The following is a 17,127-nucleotide window of genomic DNA, read 5'->3' on the forward strand; positions in this document are numbered from 1 at the left end:
GGATTTTGATGGATTCCTGTCTCACATTGAGGTCTTTTATCCATTTTGAGTTTATCTTTGTGTACAGTTTAAGAGAATGGTCGAGTTTCATTCTTCTACAGATAGCTGTCCAGTTTTCCCAGCACCATTTGTCTCCAAAGGCCAAGGAAACAAAAGCGAAAATGAACTTTTGGGACTTCATCAAGATCAAAAGCTTCTGCTCAGCAAAGGAAACAGTCAAAAAAACTAGGAGGCAACCCATGGAATGGGAAAAGATATTTGCAAATGACAGTACAGACAAAAGGTTGATATCCAGGGGCGCCTGGCTGGCTGGCTCAGTCATTGGAGCACATGATTCTGGATCTCTGCGGTGTGGATTTGAGCCACACATTGGGAGCAGAGATTAGTAAAAAATATATATATTTATATAAACTTGAAAAAAATAAATAAAATAAAACTCATGTACTCAAGATAAAAAAAAAAAAAAGGTTCATATCCAGGATCTATAAAGAACTTTTCAAACTCAACACACACAAAACAGGCAAGCATATCAAAAAATGGGCAGAAGATATGAACAGACACTTCTCCAATGAAGACATACAAATGGCAATCAGACACATGAAAAAAAGTTCATCATCACTAACCATCAGGGAGATTCAAATTAAAACCACATTGAGAAACCACCTTACACCACTTAGAATGGCCAAAATTAGCAAGACAGGAAACAACATGTGTTGGAGAGGATGTGGAGAAAGGGGAAACCTCTTACACTGTTGGTGGGAATGCAAGTTGGTGCAGCCACTTTGGAGAACAGTGTGGAGATTCCTTAAGAAATTAAAAATAGAGATTTCCTATGACCCTGCCATTGCACTACTAAGTATTTAACCCAAAGATACAGTTGTAGTGAAAAGAAGGGCTATCTGTACCCCAATGTTTATAGCAGCAATGGCCACGGTCACCAAACTGTGGAAAGAACCAAGATGCCCTTCAACGGACGAATGGATAAAAAAGATGTAGTCCATATACACTATGGAGTATTATGCCTCTATCAGAAAGGATGGATACCCAGCTTTTGTAGCAACATGAAGGGGACTGGAAGAGATTATGCTGAGTGAAATAAGTCAAGCAGAGAGAGTCAATTATCATATGGTTTCACTTATTTGTGGAGCATAACAAATAACATGGAAGACATGGGGAAATGGAGAGGAGAAGGGAGTTGAGGGAAATTAGAAGGGGAGGTGAACCATGAGAGACTATGGACTCTGAAAAACAACCTGAGGGTCTTGAAGGGGCAGGGGGTGGGAGGTTGGGGGAACAAGGTGGTGGGGATTAGGGAGGGCACGTATTGCATGGAGCACTGGGTGCAGTGCAAAAACAATGAATACTGTTATGCTGAAAAGAAATTAAAAAAAAAAAAAAAAGAAAAGAAAAGGTGGTTTTGCTTCATCAGGGTAGCTCCTATTTCAGATATCAGCATAACTGTCTAATCCCTGACTTCCCTTTTTAGGTCAAATTCCTTATATATAATGGGTCATAACACCACGAATGTCTCCTCTGAGAACAAGGGTTAGAGACAGCTTTTTGTTTTTATTATTAACATCTATCTACCTCACTAGGCTATGAGCTCCAAAACTGGAAAAATCATGTTTATTTCTCCACACCCTCATAAAAGAAATGCTTTCCTAAAGAGCCTGCATTCTATAATCCCTTAATAAACAGTGGGAGAATGACTCTTATTGTTACGTGAAAAATGAAACTGCATTCAGTAATTCTATCAATAGAACTTCTGAAAATTCCCTGCTAATGTTAATGAGTTTCAATCTTCAGTTTAAACTAGTCCATGGGTTAGTTAATTGGATTTTTGTTTATTTCTTTGTTTTTGAAAAACAAACCTTTAATAGTTCACATTAACAAAAAGAATGACTGCCTCTATATTGTCAAACATTGATTCTTTCATGTATTCAACAAATACAAAAAAAGTATATGTGAATTCAAATACACTTCACAGGTTTCAATCACTCAAGAGCATGAATTATAGAATGTATTTGAAAATAAATGTGAATCACATTACTTTTGAAAATTCCACTGGCTCACTCTACCCTATTTGTGGCAGATCAAAACTGTGCTTGATAAACTAAATTGTGAGTGGTTTTCACTTCTGTGGCATAAAACAGACTTAGTGCTCCTTCATTTGCCTGCACTTACATTTTCCTTCCTGATATGGCCTTGTCCCTTGAGTGAAACATTAGAAGGTGTTTTTTGTTTTTGTGCTTTTGTTTTTTTAGTTTTGACAAATTAAGTCACTTAACCCTACCAAGTACTCCTCTTTTATATTTCCTATTGTTGATTAAACAAGCTTTTCAGTAAATTACTAAGCACTTACAATGTGCTGGGCTCTGGGGAAAATATATGACATGCCCGTTCTCATTTAAACAGCACAACCACCCCTTAGTGTAGAGATGACTATTGAATTCTTCTAATAACTAGAAAGAGAAGCTGAGTAAGTTGCCTCATCATCACCTGGTTAATAAAGGGGAGTGGCTGGGGTTTTAGATCAGTTTTTCCTTCTTCCCAAAAGGTTCTAGCAAAGACAGAAAGAACAATACCAAGTAGGAGAAAAACCCTTGACTTCAGAGTCTTTTAAAAACCCAGAGAGAGAAGTAACTTTGTAACCAACTGACAAGTCACTAAACTCTATAATCACCTTTAAAATAAGGAAACTTGTATAATATCAGGGGCAAGAACTATTGTCTGCCAAGTCAAAGTTAATTGATTCTCTGCTTACCTCATCTCCCCTTTACCCAGCCCCAAAATTAAGTCCACAGAAAGAATGATGAATGACTTAATGATCATGCATTGTACAAGTAGACAGGAATGTAATCATATAGTCAGCATTTTTCATCTTCTAAACCATATGCTTATCTTCACAGAGTAGAATTTTTAGATTAGTAGCATTTTTTAATGTGTTGTATATCATTAGGAGATAAGACTACTACCAGCTGTTTGAAGGAAATAGGAGTTTAGTAAAAGAATCCATTGGAAGGAAGTGAATAAGACAGATTGGTGATAGGAGAGGAAATCAAGTCTAGCAGCTTCATTTCTTATCCCAACTCCCTATTTTTCTTACAAGTTGCACTGACTTTTGTAAAAGATTTTAATATCTTCATTTACATCTCCATAAACTGCTATAAGGTGGACATTTCTACTTACATAAAAATTCATGCTTGAGAAGTACTTTAAAATCCTTAGTATTTCAAGCATTTTAAACACGAGTCCAGATCATAATATAGTCTACCATCCCATAAAATGTAGTAAAACAATGAGTTTTCAACAGTTGTTGAAGAAACCTTAATTAAACAAGCAAGACTCAAGAAGGACAAAAGATTATGGTATTGATGCCTGTCAGGTGTATTGAAGTTGTACAATATAAAAAACATTTACATTAGATTTAGATAACAGGAGATTAAATTCTACTTTTTCTATTTCTTGATTGTACCTTATGACTATTCAAAAATAATCTGTCATAAACTCACACATTTTTTAATCTCTTATGCAAAAGCAAGCTAATCAGAGCTGAGCTCTTATCTTATTCTTCTGTCAGACCTTCCCCAGAGTCTGCACTGTCTGCTCAAGCTCTGACCATCAGATCCCTATGAGAGCAGGCAAAACGAAGGACAGAGAGAAAATGAGGTCCTATCCCTGCACATACACTGATTGCATATTTGCCAAATCTTACCCACAGTTACAAAGGAAGCTGGGAAATACAGTCTATTCACCGCCATGTACAAAACCCAATCTCCAGGAGTATAACAGTCTCTGCCACAGTGATCTTATGCAAGGGATGTAAGATCCTAAACAACAAAGCCGTCATCTGTAACATACATTTTAATATCTATGTCATCATAATGTAATGATGATGGTATGTTCTATTTGAGAGTATCACACCTGTAAAATAAGATTGTTTACATTTAAGTCCTGTGTCCACCCAAGGTGTTATTTGTTCGTAAGAGTCTATGAATAGAAAAATCTGCAAATAAGATATTGTATTACCAATAAAGGGAACACTCTGAACAAATATCAATGCATTCTTTTTCTTAAAGATTTATTTATTTCAGAAAGAGAGAGAACATGTGCCCATGAACGAGTGGGGGAAGGGGCAGAGGGAGAGGCTCGTCAAGCAGACTCCCCACTGAGCATGGAGCCTGACAAAGGGCTCGATCTCAGGACCCATGAGATCATGACCTAAGCTAAAACCAAGAGTCGGACACTTAACTGACGGAGAGGTGCCCCATGTCAATGCATTTTTAAGGCATTACTTTTGCAACATGATTTTTAAAGATTCTGTTTATAACAAAGACCGACTTCAAGTATTCCTCGCTAGATGTAATATACTTCTTTGCCACTTGTAGCTTTCTTAGTATCATTCTTTCTCTTTCGTTTTAGCAAGGATGGTTTTTCCTAATTCAAGAGCTCTGAAACTCTTCAAGTGTGGGCTGCGGTTAAGGTTTAACAAGAAATAAGTGAAGCCAATTCTGTCAGAGAGCTCTGTACCTTTTCATAGCAACACATCTGAAATATTCAGGAGGAATGACTGTATTTCAGTCACATTCCTGTGCATATACCACTTGTACCTTCTTCTGAAGTCTCTAATAGAAGCAGTCTCTTTTTGACAGTAATGCAACCTCTGTGAAGATGGATTACTTTTTTTTTTTTTTTAATGCTGTGAGGCACCAGACAGACAAAAGACTGATATCTGAAAGCGAGGAAACTCCCATTTCCAGTGATGGGGGAAGTGGAAAGCAGCTGCAGATATAATAAAGAGAAGCCACTGAGTGCAAAGTTAAGCTTTGAATTCTTTTTAAGCAAACACGGGGGAAAAAAGTTGGATCATTTGTCCTCAAAGAAACTACCTCAGAACACTGAAGTTGCTCAGTGGATCCAAAGAAAGACTATTGCTGACAATTGGTAAAAAAGACACAATGAACCAGTTGTCAGACGCGCCTACTGAATGCCAATTTGTAAAATAAAACCCTTTTGAACAATCAGAGGATGTTGGATGTTTTAAAAGAAGCTGCTGATTCAAAATGAATAACTTCACTTTGCTATGTTTTCTGCTCTTGTACGGATCATCATTACTATTTTTACTTTCTATTTTCAGCAGAAATTTGAGTTAACCTTTTGTTCCATCTGTAGCCCGCCTTCTGAAGCAGCACCACCTCCTTTCCATTATTCCTTTCAAAAGAACTGAAATTTGCAAAATGTGCCATTTCCCACCCTCACTCTGTGGAGGAGTAGCAGAGCCAGCTTTTCAAGCATGAAGATTCTTAATAATCAAAGGAACTTGAGGACTAAAATGAGTATGCAAAGCAGGTAATGCCCAACACCCAAGGAGATAGGATTGGAGAGGCAACGAAAATATTCTTGCCCTAAAATGCATTCCTCAGAAGCCTGTGATAGCACCTAGAACTTGCTACAGACTTCAAGTCTCTAAGAAAAATTAAAAAGTATTCTCATGAAGATATTATTCACTAAACCACAACACCTACTGGTTTCTCTAATTATCCCTACCTGAGACCTCCAAACCTTTTCCTGAGTAAAGACACTGGTAAGACACTGGGTGCTGACTCCCCAGATGACAGTACTCATTTACTACATTAGACAATTTTAGTATTTGAGAAATTAAAAGACAAAAATTTACCCTGAATTCACTTGGGTCTTAAAAAATGTTTTTTTTTCCTATTCATGATAGTATATTCATATATTTGAAATATAACTGTTATGTTTGGCTGAACGTGTTTATGGAATACTATGTATCTAGTTCTCAGAAAGTATTCAAAGCAAGTAAGTATTTCTGGTCCCTCATAGTAGTATCTAGGCACTTCAGCCAGCTATGTTTTCTAGAAAGCCAGGCTGTGCCTACCTGACTGTGCCAGGCTGGGTGGTATCACAGCCTGGGAGAAGACTTGGTTTGGGTGGGGGCATGTGGAAACTGAGCAAAGAAGGCTGATTCTGGCTCCACTGTAAAGAAAGATAAGAGACCAGGGTGCCTGGGTGACTCAGTTGGTTAAGTGGCTGCCTTCGGCTCAGGTCATGATCCCAGAGTCCCACGATCAAGTCCCACATCGGGCTCCGAGTACCATGGGGAATCTGCTTCTCCCTTTGACCTTCTAACCTCTCATGTTCTCTCTGTCTCTCCCTCAAATAAAAATAAATAAAATCTTAAAAAGAAAAAAGAAAGGTAAGAGACCAATCCATTCATCAGAAATCCTGTCTTGCCAATTTATCCATGATTAAGAATTTCCTACACAGATGTGGAATGACACAGTAGATGATATAAATGTGTGTTGCAGAATAAGAGTTAAGGACTAGAAAAGGCCTTGGAGGTCACATAATCTAATCATCAATTGAGGGAAGTAAAGCCAAAGTGACTTGCTACCTCATATCTTTTTTTTTTTTTTTTATCTTATAACTAGTAACCATTAAGGCAGGACAAAAGCACTCTTTCTATGAAATTATTGACATTAATTAAATGTGAGCCAGAAAAATATTATCAAATGCAATGCTTGCAAATATGCTGATATTGTAGGCACTAAATACATGTATTACCTAAAAGGATTCTGTGGTGCATCCTTTTAATGTCTTCTATCACAGATAAGACAGAGAACTACACATCAGAAGACTTACTAGTATGACTTCTGCCATAAATTACATTGTGTTTGGGCCTATCATCATATTCCAATGTACCTTTTTTTCTACTGAAAAATATGGGTATTAGATTTCTTAAATCTTTGAAGTCCCTTCAACCTTATGATTCTGAAAAAGTAAAAATTCTTCCCAAATGCAAAATATGTCCCCATAATTTATCTGGATCATTGTAAAATTCCCATCCTAGAAGACTATTAAAGGAGAGTCATCTACAAGTCTTTCTCTGGAAGAGGCAAATTTAGGTAGATGATATGATCAATAATCACAATTCTATTACTTAATTTTTTCAAAGGTACCATCTTTTCTTTAAAAGATTTTATTTGTTTATTTATTTGAGAGAGAGAGAGCACAAGTAGGGGAAGGACAGAGTGGGAGGGAGAGGATCTCAAGGAGACTTTGCGCGGAGTGAGGTGCTCAAATGGGACTGATCTCACAACCCCAAGATCATGGTCTGAGCCAGAACTAAGAGTCCATGCTTAACCTACTGAGCCACCCAGGCTCCCCTCAATGGTACTACCTTGCTGATATGCCGTAACAACCTTAGAATGGTTATGGTGAGACTGAAATTATATAGTTGCATTAAAAATATAAAAGCTTGTTACTAGAAAGTAATAGCATTGAGGATATTGTGCTTTTTGAGACACCTTTGGTAATAGTAACTCATAACTGTTGAGGAGCTGGCCCAACACTCAAGTGACAGATTTTCCTATTTGTACAAAGAGATAATGATAATGTTAAGTTGATTTTAATCATTCTAAGTATTAAGGCCATATGAAATGCAATGTTTTCTCTTTATAAGCAATTAAGGCAGTGTATCTAGTGTCAGAATTGTAAAAATGAGAACAAAGAATATGTTTTTGGCCCCAGTGTCCCAGATTGGCCTTTGTTTAGTCTCCTGCATCACTTCTTAATTCCCTTTTATTGTTCAAGTGTAGCCCACCTGAGTAAAAGGATAAAGGGCATAGAAAATTGTAATTAACTCTCTATGAATTATATTTGACAGGAGAGAGAAATAAGCTAACACTTGGCCCTAAGGTTATTTCTATATAAAATCATCACCAACTATTGAAAAAAATTGATTAAACAAGCAGTAATTTTTGCTATGAATTACCCAGTATTTTTACTGATTTTTTTTCCCCTCAGACAATGGGTCGTTCATATGGTATTATGTAAACAGAGCTTAAGAGTTTAAATACAGTAAACTATAATTCAAGTCTGGGTTTGTTTAGATTGTAGTCATGCAAATGTCCATCTCTTCTTTATTTTGTTTCTAAACATTTCTTAAATGTATAAAATATTTCGAAAAAATGTCTTGTGTGTATATCTAAACCTTTTTCAATTAATCACTGTAAAGTTCACTATGCCCCTAAGACATATTCAACTACAATAAACAAATTTAGCTACATAAGAACATGGAGAAAAATGGTGGCATCTATGAAAGTGACATAAAACTCATTATATCAGTAATGTACAAAAGAGGACTAGTCTTTTGAGTGTTGAAGAAAGTGGTCCGAAGAGTAGAATAAATCACTGGAATGAAAAATAGTATTAAATAGTACAATATTATGGTCAGATCCATCTGTATTAAACTCAAAGCATTACCCCAATGGGAACTTAATGTTGATTTAGCTTATTGAGGGTTAGGTGATAACATTGTTGTTGAAAGATTTAAAAGTTGCTGCCGTTAAATTTGGGTTTCTGAGAAAAGTAAGAGACGATGACAAGCACCCAAGAGCTATTAACTCTGAAGCATTTTGTATGTTTAGTTGTTGACCAAAAGAAAAAGGATTTGAATACTGGGAAAATTGTTCTTTCTCTTTTTCAAACTGTAAAGCTTGGTTGATTGATGATTGATTAATTGCCTAAATCATCTACAAACTTCCAACTGCAATTAATAAAAATCAACTATAGTTTCAAAGGATTTATTTGGGGGAAAAACAAAAGAAAACAAAACAGGGTGGGAGGAGTCTCACAAAGTCCATAGGAGTGTAGTGAACCAGGCTTAAAATTGGTAGGAGGGGCGCCTGGGTGGCTCAGTTGGTTAAGCAACTGCCTTCAGCTCAGGTCATGATCCTGGAGTCCTGAGATCCAGCCTTGCATTGAGCCCCTCATGGGGCTCCCTGCTCAGTGAGGGAGTCTTCTTCTCTCTCTGACCCTCCCCACTTCTCATGCTCTCTCCCTCTCATTCTCTGTCATAAATAAATAAATAATCTTTAAAGAGAATAGGTAGGAAATAGAAGCTAAGGTAACTCTTAACATGCACAAAACACAAAACGCAACTAACAGAAGAGTGCGTTCAGGGTATCAGTGTTCCAGCTATTTTAGGATATATGGCCACCACCTACTGCTAAGCCTATTGTCACGGCCAGCGCGACAAATCGACCAGGAACGTGAGGGTAAGAGGATGGTGAAAAGAAATTAAGAGACAAAGAGATGGGGGCAGGAGGAGCACCAAAGAGGATGTCCAATAGTGCCCACGTTTATTTTGCAGAGTTCTGATTTATACCACACAGTAAGGGAATCACCTCCTATGCATCTGGTGCTAGTTTCTATTTTGGCCTGAGGGTAGCTGGCCATGCAGAGATATCAGACAGCCTTGACCTTCGTGGTTTGGACACCTAGGCCATAACTCAATGTTCACAAAACACAGGAGTCTTATTACCTTAGTCTTGAGACAGCAGCTGCAATGGCAACAAGCCAAACCTCACAATGTTCTCATAACAATCACCAGGGAGACACGGTGGCACTCTAGCTCACCACCTGTGAAGGTCCTCGGTTGAAGAGATTCCCAAGAACTGTTGCTCTATTGGGTTAACGCATTCTAAGCACAAGGTCCCCAACAGCCTATAACACCACTACTGGACATGTCCCATTTTAACCTCTCTGAATTTATTCTATCTAATGTCCTGGTATCACCCACTGAAGCATCGAGGCCCAAGGGAGAAGTATCCAACTGATCAAGAGCAGACCATGTTTCTGAGACCTGAAGAGCCACTGGATCAGTTACCTGAGGCTGCCATAAAAAATTACCACAAACCTGGTAACTTAAAACAACAGAAATGTGTATTTCAGAGGTCAACCATATGAAATCAAGAAACTGAAAGGCCTGCACGCTTTCCAGAAGCTCTGGGGAGATTCCACTCCTCGCCTCTCCCAGCTTCTGGCGGTTTCCAGCATTCCTTTGGGTTGAAGCAACAGCACTCTAATTTCAGTTTCCACTTTGAAATCAGCTCCTCTTCTCAGTGTCTCTCAAAATTCTCCTTGCTTCTCCCTGATGAAGACATTGGTGACGGTATGTGGGCCTCACCCAGATTATGTAGGTAATGTCCCCATTTCAAGATCCTTCATTAACTACATCTGCAAAGTCCTTTTTTCCAAATAAGGTAACATATACAGTTTTTGAGATTAGGACCTGATGTCTCTGAGTGCTTGTGTTTCAAGGACCCTGTCATCTGTTGGTGGGATGTCGAGCAGCTAGAGCTCTCACACTCTTGAGTGATAACTACTTGGGGAAGCACTTGGCAGTTTTTGAAAAAGGTTACCCATATACTCACCATACAAACTAGCCATTCCACTCCTAAACTGCACGCAAGAAAAACTAAAGAATCCGTCCATGCAAAAACTTATACACAAATATTAACAGTAGCATTATTTTTAAAAAGCAAAAGCTAAAAACAATCCAATATCTACCAGTAGGTGAATGGATAAACATTGGGGTCGATCCACAGAATTGAATTCTACTCGGCAGTAAAAGGGACAAACTATTGACACACACTCCTATGTGAATAATTCTCAAAATAATTATACTGTGTGAAAAAAGCCAAATAAAAAGTAATTCAGAATGTAGGATTCCATTTACATAAAATTCTAAGAAATTCAAACTAACATAGAGTGACAGAGAGGAGATTACTGATTGGGCAGTGAGAGAGGAATTGGGGGGACGCATAGAAAGGGGCTCAAGAAACCTGATGAATGTGTGCCTTGATTACGGGATGGTTTCACGTATATATACAGATGGCAAAACTTAGTTTGTACACTTTCAGTATGTGTGATTTATCATTTGATGATTATTCTCCAATGAAATTGGTAGAAAATAGCAGTGGAGAGTAATGTCATATTAGTGTAAAGCAGTGAAAAACAAGAAGAATAAGGCTGTATCTAACAGAATGCTTTTAGTTGCAAGAAACGAAAGGCCAAATTTAAACTGACTTTTAAAAGGAAGATTAACTGGCTCATAATTATAAAACTAGACTAAGAAACTTTTTTTACCATAGGAAAGAGGAGTTGGTAAGGAAAAATTAACCAAAGTTAAATCAGCAGTGACAGAGCACAGGGAAAAAACAGGATAATAATATGAAAGGTGTGCATGGGTGGTTCAGTCCTGAAGTGTCTATCTGCCTTCAGCTCAGGTCATGATCCCAGGGTCCTGGGATGGAACCCCACATTGGCCTCCCTGAGGAGGACTGCTTCTCTCTCTTCTGCTCCCCCTGCTTGTGTTCCCTCTCTTGCTGTCTCTATCAATTGAATTTTTTAAAAAAGTCTTATAAAAAAATGATCTTAAAGAGAATACTTTTAGTTTATTCATACTCATGGATATGAAGCATACCTCAACACTACAAATCTGTTTTATGTTATGTATTGCATTCTGTGACAATGGTATTCTGCTGAGTGATTATAAGTTGTATAGAACTGAATAGGAAAGCCATGGAAATAAAAACAAGCTTACATGAAGATTTGTTTATTGCATATCCTTACCGTGTGCCAGGGACATTATCAATCATAATGATAAATAACTCACAGGCTGTCACTGCTGTCCTCAATCACCTAGGATTACCCATTCAATACCTGATTATTTGGAAAACTAGTCTCCAAAACTATGAAAGAGAAAAGAGTTCAAATTTCACCTCACTCCATATTGAGTTTCTACAAGAAGCTAGTGAAATCTGAAAAGTTACTTCACATTTCTAGAGCTGTTAATGAGCTTTACTCTAATTCAAGGCAACACTGGTGAGTAAAATAATGCAACCTATTATCTGCAGCAGCACCACTCTGTTGTGTAACGTCCGCTAGATACAAGCCACTGATAAATACAGTGATTGGCAAAGGCAACTGCACAAACTGGAAGGAAGAAGCATTATGAAGAGGCTTGCTCAACAAACTGGGAACCTATTGACATGATGTGCACAAAGTAAAATTCTTTATTTTTAACCAATTCTTTTTTATCAATTTATTTATTTTAAGATTTTATTTATTTATTTGACAGATAGAGATTACAAGTAGGCAGAGAGGCAGGCAGAGAGAGAGGGGGAAGCAGGCTCCCTGCTGAGCAGAGAGTCCAGTGTGGGGCTCAATCCTAGGACCCTGAGATCATGACCTGAGCTGAAGACAGAGGCTTAACCCACTTAGCCACCTAGGTATCCCCCCAATTCTTTTTTTAAAAGATTTTATTTATTTATTTGGGAAAACAAGAGAGATAGCACAAGCCAGGGGAGGGGCAGAGGGAGAAACAGGCTCCCCACTGAGCAGGGATCCTGACATGGGGCCTGATCCCAGGACCCCAGGATCATGACTTGAGCCAAAGACAGATACTCACCTGATGGGGCCACCTAGGTTCCCCTATCAATTCTTTTTATTACTTGCAATCAAGACCCAAGATAATTCTACATTATAATCAAAATCTAATTGTGTGAGACTTCCCCATAAACACAGTATTTTTCTAAAGGAAGAAAACATTTGAATGTTTTACCATCAAACCACTTATTGGCCTACAAATCAGAGGTCATGTGTTTCCACTTTAAATGCTCCTGTCCACCTCTTACTCCTGCTGATATTCCAATAACCCATTTTCACTGACTTTGATAAGCTTCATATAGAAGAAACTTCAGGTCATTGCTTCACAGCTCTATCTTTAGGATTTTTCTAATGCTACAGCGTGGGATGTCTGCAGGTACCTGCTCAGCATTTAGGCATGACCAATCTGGAAGTGGGGGAGAATGAATGCCTGGAGTCATCCTTAACCAATGTGAGATGAAAGCCAAAGGATAAATGCTTCCTCCTTTCATCCCTCAGGCAGATCATTCTAAGACTCATTTCATAAAACGCGCCATAAAGTGAAATGAATTTAAGCCACAATTTCTCATACTGATTGCTAATTTAATGATGCATCTTTATTTTAGCTTTCCCTCCTTCCCTGTTTTCTTCTCCCACCCCTCACTCCCGTCCTCTGCCTGTAATCCTTGATCCAGGCTCTGCTTTCTTGTGTGCCGGTGCTAAGATACTTGGTACTTGAACTGAGTCTACATAACCGATCTTCTGAATGGGCTTTGGAAACTGGATCAAACTCAGTCAGACAGGTGATGGTGTGTGCTAGGACCCAGGCATACAAGAGCATCATGATTAGAAAGAATCTCAGCTTGGGTGGATTGGGATGGCATACACATGGAAAGTTCAACTGTTGGTATCTGTGGCTATCAGAATACCATTTTACAGGCTGTAATTTTACAGAATGGATTTAAGTGTCTTTAACTGATTGCTTTGGAAGCCTTGAAAAAAGAAATGCCAAGCTCAGGTTGGCTTTTCATCAACTTAAGGCATGCTTGAAGAGAAAGATTTCTAGAAGAGTGTTTGAAGAAATCCACATCTCCTACAGCCACTAGAACACATCCTGCAAACCAGGCCCAAGATTTTATTGAGCTGCAAAAGGACTCAGCATATGGCCTTGATAGATCTGCTAAATCAGAATCAGAACTCTGCTAAAAATTTAAAAAATAAATTTATATAACAAAAATATATACATATTTCAAGGATATGTGTGTGTGTGTGTGTGTGTGTGTGTGTGTGTGTGTGTGTGTATCACCTTAAAAACCTGAAGATGGAATTTTTTTGATGGAAAATTCGAAGAATCTCAAACCAAAAGGAATCCCTGAACTCTTCAAGGCAATAGAAGCCGACTTCTCCCCCTTGATAAAGAAAGTAGCCTTCCCCTTCCTAATGACTGCGCAAAGACTTTAAGGCCTAGAGTCTAGCCAGATTTTGCTTGTCCTCTTCGTGATATATATCCACAACTCCTCATTTCTTTCCAACCGAAAAGCAAGGTTAGGTCTGCAGTATACCCCAAACAGGGAAACGCAATTTCTTATACACTGAAAGAATTACTGGGATTGCTAATATGTACAAGCAGAAACAGAAGAATATATGTGTGAATGAGTGGTCGGTCTTGAGGCTACTATGCTGGGCAGCGGTAAGGGATATAAAGCAGAATATAAGGTTGAATAGAGGATAGTTCATTGGTTCGGAAACCTGTGACTCAGAGTTTAATGTTCTAGTAAGGACAACTGGTTTTGGTCCTAACAAACCATACAGATGGCTCTTTGAAGCTTGGTCTATATCATATGAGATAGAGATTCTAAAATGTCCTTGGAATGGTATTGAGAAGGGGATCAGAAGACTTAAGGAAGTAAAAATATTTAAACAAACTTACTATAAGAGACTGAAAAATCTACTACCTGATTATGTTCCCGGGGAGGACCCAAAGGACATGTCTTCATAAAGAAAAAAGAAATGAGGGACGTCTGGGTGGCTCAGTCAGTTAAGCTGCTGCCTTTAGCTCAGGTCATGATCCCAGGGTCCTGGGGTCAAGTCCCATATCAGACTCCTTGCCCAGTGAGGAGCCTGCTTCTTTCTCTGCCTGCCATTCTGCCTGCTTGTGCTCTCTCTCTCTCTCTCTCTGACAAATAAATAAATAAATAAAATCTTAAAAAAAAAAAAAAAAGAAAGAAAGAAAGAAAGAAACAAGAAATGAAATAGTGAGAGAGGCACCGGTATCTTTGAAAACCTCAGTGGAATGACTTCTGCAGGCAGGGAATAGGAGATACTTCCTACTGGAATCACTAATATTAATAGCAGTTATAGAATCACAAAATAGCAGAGGTCAGGTGCAGCACTTAAATGTTAGAGTAAAGCCAGAGTGGCAGAGTGTCTTAATCCATAGAAATTCCTGGTGATCATTGGCTAAAAGATTATATACTTCAAGGGGCATTACAGATGTACAGATGAGTATGTTACTTTTCTCTATAAACCTAAAAACAATACAATCAAGGTCTGGAAATAAGAGGGCTGAGATGAATTGCTCTATTGTATAACCACATTCCTTTGCCTAACTTCCAAACCAAGTCAGTCCGTATACCCAGACTGCATTAATTAAAGAATAATTGTATTCTTTAAAATTTTCTTTTGCTAGGACTGCCCTAACAGGGTATCACAGACTGGGAGACTTAAACAATGAAAATTTACTTTCTCGCACTTCTGTAGGCTAGATATCTAGGACCAAGATGTTGGCAGGGTTGATTTCCTCTGAGGCCTTTCCCCTTGATGTACAGATGTCCATTTCTTCCTTACATCTTCATTAATCATCCCTCTCTTCCCTCCTGTGTCTAAATGTTTTCTTCTTATAAGGACACCAGTCATATTGGATTAGGGCCCACCTTAATGACTTCATTTTAACTTAATTACCTTTTTAGGGGTGCCTGGGTGGTTCAGTTAGTTAAGCATTAATTTTCAGCTCAGGTCATGATCTTATGGTCCTGGGATGGAGCCCCACATTGGGATCCCTGTTCTGTGCAGAGCCTTTTCTCCCTCTCGTACTGTTCTTCCCTCTCCCACTCGACCCCCCTACACTCATGTGCTCACTCCCTCTCTCTCTCTCCTGCTATCTCTCTCAAATAATTAAAATCTTTAAAAAACAAACAACAAACTTAATTACCTTCTTAAAGATACTATCTCCATCAGCACTGAGTGTTGTATATAAACAATGAATCTTGGAACACTACATCAAAAACTAACATTGGATTATGACTAACAAAATACATGTAACTAATAATAATAATAATAAATGTGACTTAACATTAACATAAATAGTAGTAATTATAATAGCATTAAAAGTGAATAACTTTGTAAGGGCCTACTTAACCAGAGGGAGCCATTTTGTTGTTTATGCAGTAAACTTAGATTGACCCTGCCCCTCCCAGAGGAAATTACTTAAAAGCAAGTCCGGAAAACCAGTCCCGGGTAGCAAAGCCCAGATACAAGGGCAAGTGAGGCCAGGTGGAGACATCCAATCAGTGGGGCACGCATACTGTCTCCCTAGCTACCAAGGAGAGTGGGCCCCGCCTTTGGGGCACCAAATCTGACCAAGGTGATAGGCTAGTTCAAATATCTACGAGGGTAAATTGAAATTCAACTGGCCACCCGTGTGTGACCTAGCATGACTGTGCAGTTTTCTCTGTGTGTTGCAATCTCATTGGCCACCTGTGTGTGGCCAGGCTCAACCACATGGCCTTTGCTCTATAAAAGTTAGTCTGTGAGGCTGGGAGGTGTCGACTCTTTGTACGAGACGGCCCTGATGGGTCGGTTTAATCCTTTATGCTTGGGCGCAAAATATAGCTTTGCTTGACCTTCACTTTGTATCAGTCTCGCTCCTTTGATCACAGACCCATTATTGGGGGACCTATCAACTTAACACACATATATACACACATGACGCTATTTCTAAACAGTCACATTCTGAGAGGTTCCAAGGGTTAGAACTTTGACATATGAGTTTGAGAGGAACACAATGCAGCCCATTATAAAGAGAATGTTAGATTCCCTTGAGAAAATGTCTCCACGAGCATATATGATAAAATGATAAACATTCCTTTTATAACTCCCTAAAGAGGTCCATGACCTAAAGTGGGGAAAGGATAGGACTCAAAGTTTTGTGTTTTATTTTGTTTTAAGACATGATACCAGAGGGCATGAAACCCCATCAGGAGTCCTCTAATTTATTAAAGGGTTTATAAAAACCCAGTAATAAAAATAATTTTGGTCCAACTCCAATTCACAATAGTCCCAAATTCCTACTGATTGATTCTGGTGTTAATTCTTCCATCTCTAATTGCATAATTGACAGGCTTATATGAAGTAGCTGGCACACTCTCACATTAGTTCTCCAACCTATGACGTAACAGCCATATGGTGGGATGGATAATTGGAACAATTGAACCGCCACTGAAATCTGTCAGGATGGCAAAGGAAAAGCAGTATTTCAATCCAGGAGGAATTTAGATACTACTCCCACTGCCCACAAACCTTTTCTATCAATTCACCTGTTTGTTTCTGAAAAAACAAATGAAGATGAACTGTTACAGACGTAACCAAATAGTAGCCTTTTTCATAGCTGCTTCTGTGCTATAATTCTTTACTGAAACATACCAACCCAGCCCCTGGCACTTTGTGTTTATTAATCTACTGGATACATTCTTTTCAACCACTACCAGAAGATAGAGGGCACTTCTTTTTTTTTGTTGGAAGTGAGACCAGTACACATTCACTCTTTTCTCAAGCCTGTTAACTACCCCACTCCCTGTCCTCAGGGAACTGTCCTATTCCACAGGGAATTTGATC

This window comes from Mustela nigripes, chromosome 2, assembly GCF_022355385.1.
Source record: "Mustela nigripes isolate SB6536 chromosome 2, MUSNIG.SB6536, whole genome shotgun sequence".
In the NCBI taxonomy this organism is placed as follows: domain Eukaryota; kingdom Metazoa; phylum Chordata; class Mammalia; order Carnivora; family Mustelidae; genus Mustela; species Mustela nigripes.